This window comes from Crinia signifera, chromosome 3, assembly GCF_055691185.1.
Source record: "Crinia signifera chromosome 3, ASM5569118v1, whole genome shotgun sequence".
In the NCBI taxonomy this organism is placed as follows: Eukaryota; Metazoa; Chordata; class Amphibia; order Anura; family Myobatrachidae; genus Crinia; species Crinia signifera.
Window position 1 is genome coordinate 22,479,680 of NC_139219.1, and position 6,737 is coordinate 22,486,416.

General features: G+C 46.9%; 1 pseudogene; it reads right to left on the reverse strand.

The window, feature by feature from the left end:
• Positions 1-1,377: 1,377 nt before the first annotated feature.
• Positions 1,378-1,514, reverse strand: LOC146066056 (U2 spliceosomal RNA; annotated as a pseudogene).
• Between the last annotated feature and the right edge of the window lie 5,223 nt (positions 1,515-6,737).

Consider the following 6,737-nt stretch of genomic DNA (forward strand, 5'->3'; position numbering starts at 1 on the left):
TAACTGCCCCATACCCACTCCTCTGCTCATATCCATCCCAGGACTGGCCATTCCTGGTTACTGATAACAGTATTCCACGCAACCAGCATAGTAATGCCATTGCCAAACTGTAATTCCATACACAGGGCCTGATTCAGACCCATTCACTAGACTGCATATACTTGCAGCCTAGCGAACAGGTAAGCACCGCCCACCACCGACAAATGCCCCCCCTCCAGGGGGAACACCCAGTATTCTTAAATGATTTTTAAATAAACCCCATGAGTTTGAAGAAACTCAGGGAGCCTGAGGTGTGCTCCCAACACCCAGTGCAGTGATCTAAATCGTGCATAGGGAGCCGTACATACTTATGGACCCTCTCCCAAAAAAGAAGGGCCCCGTTACTCCCCTAACCCATTTCAGCCATAAGGCCGAAGAGGGGAAAAAAGGGATCGGTGGGTCCTCTTCATTAGACCCTCTTTCCTCAACCCCTGGAAGGGTTAGGACGGTGGGTTCTCCGCACCAAAGGTTTGGAGAGACCTGCAGTAGGCTTCCCTCCGCCTTGCGGCTCGGGGTTGCCCTCGAGGGACCACTGCTCTCCCCAAAAGGATGAGGGCTATGGTACATTGGGGAGTGGATGGCCCATAAGGGTCATACACACGTCCCAAAAAAACGTGACACACTACGGAAAACGGAAAACATGAAAAGTGACAAACGTGAGATGGAAAAAAAATAAATAAATAAAGAGACCCCAGCCAGAAGGCCAGGGTGGGGGTGTGAAAAATTGTCCTACCCCAGCCAAAAGGCCCAGGGTAAGGACGTGAGCGCTAACCTAAAGCGACAGTGCAAGTGCCATACTAGTGCATAGTGATCTTGGGTTTACCAGTGCATGTTCTGGCACCCTCGAGTTTTGCCGGGGGCACAGTTCAGCCTCGGGCTCCAGGCAGCCAGCCAGTCAGCGTCCGACTAAGAGTTTCTCTTCTCCCACCTAGGGCACTATCCAACCCCTGGCATGGGAATGGATACTCCACTCGGCTTTTCAAGTGACTCCCTTAGGGGTTGAGGCACCCTCGAAAGAGCAATCTACTCAGTGTTTCTCACATCCCACGGTTAAGGTACTAAGCTAGGCTTTTCGCTGTTTTCCCATCAGACTCTACGAACCTCCATAATGGGAGCAATCTACTCAGTCCCAGCTTTTCTCCGCTCCCCGGGAATGGATACTACACTGAGCCTTTCACTGTCTCATCCTTCAGAGGCTACAAACCCCATCAGGAGAGCCATCTTCTGCAGCTAGTGTTTCTCCCCTCCTACTACCAGTGGAATTACGGTACTAGAACTGTCCCACCATCTGGCAGAGGTGAAGGTACTCAGCCAGACTTTTCCCCACTCCCATACATGAGGGGGTCCCACACCCTCCGCCCATCAGAGCAGTTACTCAGTCCAGCCTTTCTCTATTCTTCTGCCAGAGGATAGTCCTTACCCACTGATAAGAACAGATACTACACTTGATCTTAGCCAAAAGGCCAAGAAGCGATCAGCGATTTAAATGAGCCCCATAGCGCAGTCAGTTCTGGTTTATAAGCAGAAGAAGCGTACAACAAATATTACACCTGAAGGAATAAGATAAGCAGATCTCTATTATTCCCAATGAGACGTTATGCTAATCAGTATCAATCTTAGCATAAGTAGAATTCTCTCTTTATAATTAGGATTGAAAGAATAGCAATAAAGAAACAGAGATTTCCAAGGTTCAGCAAGAAGGTAACTCGCCGGAAAATAGGAACGCTCCAAAGGTGTTTATTGTATTTAAGTAAACATGAATTAAGTATGATTAAAACGTCATTACTAGCTAAAGGCCAAAGAACGCGGAATGAAAGAAATATTACATGAAAGGGAAAAAAAAATGGACTCTCGCTACAGATGTCTTTAAAATACTGATTTAAAAAAAAAAAATAAGTATTTTCCCTATCAGATCTTTACAGGGATCGTGCGCGCTGTGCAATGTTTAAAGGTCAGTAGGAAAAAGAAGACGTCAAAAATCACTATAAAACCCTTTTAAGACATACAATACTCTCACCTACTCTGTTTTTGTCTTTGGAACATGGAGGTTGTTCAGAGTCAATCGCTGTTGTGCAAATCCACACATACTCGTGCATAAGGTTCGTAGCGCACATGTGCGAGGCCAAACTGCGAAGAAAATAGCATATGGATCTAATCGCACACCCCTGGCAATTTGACTGATAGGAATTTGGTGTGGGTGGCACTCGACTATGTTCTGGGAGCAGCAGAAGAAAGGCAGGCGTTCACAAGGGTTCAAGGGCTCCAGGACTAGGTCGGGGGGGGGTGGGGGGGTGGGGTTTGGGTACTTGCAGGTGACGGCCGAGGAATAAAATAGCTATCACTTGTCCCTATGTATAATGGAGGGGGGGGGGGGGGGCGGGAGTAAAGTGCTTAAGGTGACTGCCAGATGGCTGTGCCAATGTAACTTCCTGATGGAACCATTACTATATGTACATTGTGCTGCAGTGCCAGCCGGGCAGCCTAAAGCCAAAGTCTCCTTCCCATGCCACAAGCATTAGATCCTACATGACAGCATACCTCCCAACTTTCAGTGTCCTCCGAGTGGGACATTTGCGCACGCCATAGGTGTGCGCCCGAATTTGGGGGCTTGTTCTACAATTTGCGTCATTCCTGTTTTGCCACTGTGGGGGCATGGCCATGAGGCTCTGTGAGCTTCTAGCCATGCCCCCAGTCCCTCTGGCTGTGGCATGCGCACAGAGTCTATTCAGCGCTGCTCAGCGAGTGACAAGGGGGACTCCCAACTGCCCCGCCCCCCTCAGCAGTGGGACATTGACGAGTCCTGGTGGATTGCGGGAACGTCCCCAAAAACCGGTACGTTCCTGTGGAAAGCGGAACAGTTGGGAGGTATGTGGCAGTTGTGTAAACTCCATTAAATGCACATATGCAGTATGACTGGCGAGTTCCTGAGCACTGATTACACGAGGCGGTACATGTGTATTAGCCTAGGGCACCTGGGACCTACAGTCCTGCGCTTTGTTCAGTCTATTAAATGTGATATTTGAGAAAGGGAGTATAATGTGCCAAACAGCCTCTGGGGCCCCGTGCATGGCATGGAGCGATAGCGGTGTATAGAACCTTAGTGGGGGGATCTCTCAGTCCAATCAGTTAGACTCAATCAGTCTAGTCAGCAAATTAATTTCCCTCCGTTTGTTATGAAAAGTAAGCCCAGTTTAATGAATGGAACCTGTCCGGTCCGGCGTTCTGGAGTCTGGTCCTCGTCTTCATTTAGTCCCGGAAGCAAATATGGACATTTTTAATAGGGGCAGAATCCCTCTCCTAACAGTTAACAGATTTCATAAAGGAGCGGGTGGGGAGGGGGGGGTATACATTTTTCCAACAGGATGGGGGGTACATTTTTTATAGTAATGCCACTGATTTCATTATTGGCCTTATTTTATATGATTCACATCACACTATCGCAGTGATTTTCAACCTTTTTACTTTGCGGCACACTAAATAAGATTTTAAAATTGCCAAGGCACACCATGAGGTCCCCACAGGGCAAAACACATCGGCCCCCACAGGAAAAAAACAAACCTATTGCCCCCCATATAAAAAACAATCACACTGGTCCCCACAGGTAACACAAATAAAATACATTGGCCCTTTAAATATAAATAAGAGACCAGTAAATAACAGTTGAACTGGTGGTGGCTGCAAACTAGTTTGGGCATCTCTAGATCTGGAGGCACACTTGAGAACGGCTCAAGGCACACTAGTGTGCCACGGCACGGTGGTTGAAAAACACTGCACTATCGGTATGAGAGGGAGAGATTCCGAAGCTGAGAAATACATATACAATATCTATCCATCTACCTACCTATCTATCTGTCTACCTACCTATCTATCTATCTATCTATCTATCTATCTATCTATCTATCTATCTATCTATCCATCTATCTTGTTGCAACTTAGCCACTAGTTCCATAGGATGATTACTGCTGCCGGGTACATTATATTACACGTTCTTCTTTTCTGTATTTTTAGATTTGATGAAGAGATGTACTCTGATGAAAGCACCGTGTTACTCTCTATAACCCCACAGTTCCCTCCGCACCGTCATCTGCTCTGATTAGCAAAGTGGATGAATTTCCATGCTGCTATCTTGTCATAAGTAATTTGTCCCTGCTAAGTTAGTCTATAGATAGAGACCTGAGTCACTGCATAAATATGCTAATTACAGCTAATTATATGTATCTAGACCCATAATTGGTCATGTCAATATGCTTTAAATAAATATACTATACAGTCATATGCCTGATATTTTATTACAAGACCCTAATTGCATTGCACATTCTGGATAATATTTCATTAGTATCGTGGATGTGATAAATGACATTTACTAACAACATGAGTAATTAAAGAACACAGATTAAGACCTACAGTACTACTAAACATAAAATAGTCTAGTCAAGGCCTGTCACCTGACAGTTCTCAATGGTAGCGGATATCAGCAACTTTTCTTTTGGAAACACTAAGTTCTATTAATGCCAACGCTTGTACAGATGTGACCTCTTACAGCTAGTGTCCCTATGCTATGTAACGAGCCCTACCACTTGTGTCCCACCTTGCCGCTGCTTGGCCTGCTACTGTATGTTGCCTCTTGCTATATTAAGTTGCATCATAATGTACTGAGAATGCGGGAATAACCACAGAGTTTAATGTACTTCACTCGCCACCAGATGTCGCTTTCCCTAAATAGTGCTGTGCATGCGTGAATTAGCCAATGACGTTTCTGTAGCCCGCCCGCTGATTGGCTGATGTAATCTGCCATTACTGTATGTACACTATACATTAGTACTAAACAGCGTTTGGTCATAAATCTAGAGTCGAAGTTGAGTGTATAATAAAGAATGACCATAAATCATTTGGTGTGTGAGTCCTGTATTTTTTGGAACACTGTACATATTGGGTGAAATTTAATAGGATGAGAGATTCAGAAAGTGAGAGATTTGGTGAGAAATCTCCAGTTTTTTTAAAGCGGCAATCATTTACACGGCAAAACTGGTTTGATTTTGCAGTGTAAATGATTGCCGCTTTAAAAAAAACTGGAGATTTCTAACCAAGTCTCTCACTTTCTGAATCTCTCATCCTATTAAATTTCTCCCATAGTATCTGCAGTGGTCTGAGGAGTGCCGGATTTAAGTAGCATGCTGCCTGTAGGCACAACATTGTGTGCCCCCCCCCCCTTACTGCTGATGCCCCCCCTATGACCCCTGTACCATGAATCCCCCCCCTGCGACCCCACTCCCACAATTTGCAGACCCCCCGTGACCCCCCATCCTGCGATTCGCGACGTCCCCGCCTATTATTCATGGACCACCCACCACCCCCCCCTCCCGCAAGAAGGGGGGATGCCATGCCATCCCCAATAGGTGCCGCCCATGGGCACATGCCTCACGTGCCTAGTGGGAAATCCGGCCCTGGGTCTGTGGACGCTTGCACAGCTTTCCATAAAAAGAGATCAATACAAGTCCAATATTATTAAGGTATTTTGCTGAATTGCTCCAAACTTCACACTAATTGTCAATTCTGTGTTAGGCCACCAAGCTGCATTTTGCCAAGATGCCCATTCATCTACACTGTATACAAGATCCCTTGCTTAACATGACATGCACAACAGGACTGACCGCTCCTATGGCTATCCTGAATGAGTGGGTGATGGGAACACTTTACATAGCCGGTATCAAGTCCCCGTAAGTAGCAAAGACATTTTAAAAAATATTCGTTTTTTAATCTTCAATACAAGAAATCATGAAAAATACCCTGTGTGTGACCGCACATGCACCACCACCGCCCTCACTTCAGCTACCATCATCAGATGCTGTGTTCATGCTGTGACCTATGCTGTTTCAGTGGTCACAGCATGATCCTATGTTGATGTTATTTAGTGTGCGAGTCCTGTGGTTTAAACAAAACATAACTGCAGTGGTGTGAAGACGTACGCGCAGCTTTTCATTAAGAAAGAGCAATTTAAGTTTAATATTCTTAGTATTCGCTACCGAACTCAGTACATTGCTCCTAACGCCAAACCACCTTTAATTTCTGTGGGTACTCTTTACTTAGAAGGGCGCCCACGATTTTGATCGTGGGCATCGTTAGTAAAAAATCTCGGGCATCTCGGGCATTGAATGCACTAAAAAATCGGGTGCGATCAACCGACGAGATGCCCGAGATTTCCCATAGGGAACAATGTTAAATGTCTCAATTGACCCGATTTTTCCATAGGAAACAATGTTAAATGGGCCACAGAGGCCAAATAGGCACCCTGAAGTGTATAATGGCCACCCGAATTGTTAACGCCACCCCACGATCAACGTCAACCCGATGCGTGGCGAGCGCAGCGAGCCCGCGAGGGGCGGCGGTACGCGTCCTACGACCTTTTCATACCCCCACTATCCACGTCGGCGTGGAGTTGAGAATAGAAAGTGTGGCGAGCGCAGCGAGCCACCGAGCCCGAAGCGTGGCGAGCGCAGCGAGCCCCGCGAGGGTACGCGGACAGCTGTGAAGCCCGCGAGGGGACGCGGATACCTGTGAAGGTATCCGCGTCCCCTCGCGGAGCTCGCTGCGCTCGCCACGCTTCGGGCTCGGTGGCTCGCTGCGCTCGCCACACTTTCTATTCTCAACTCCACGCCGACGTGGATAGTGGGGGTATGAAAAGGTCGTAGGACGCGTAC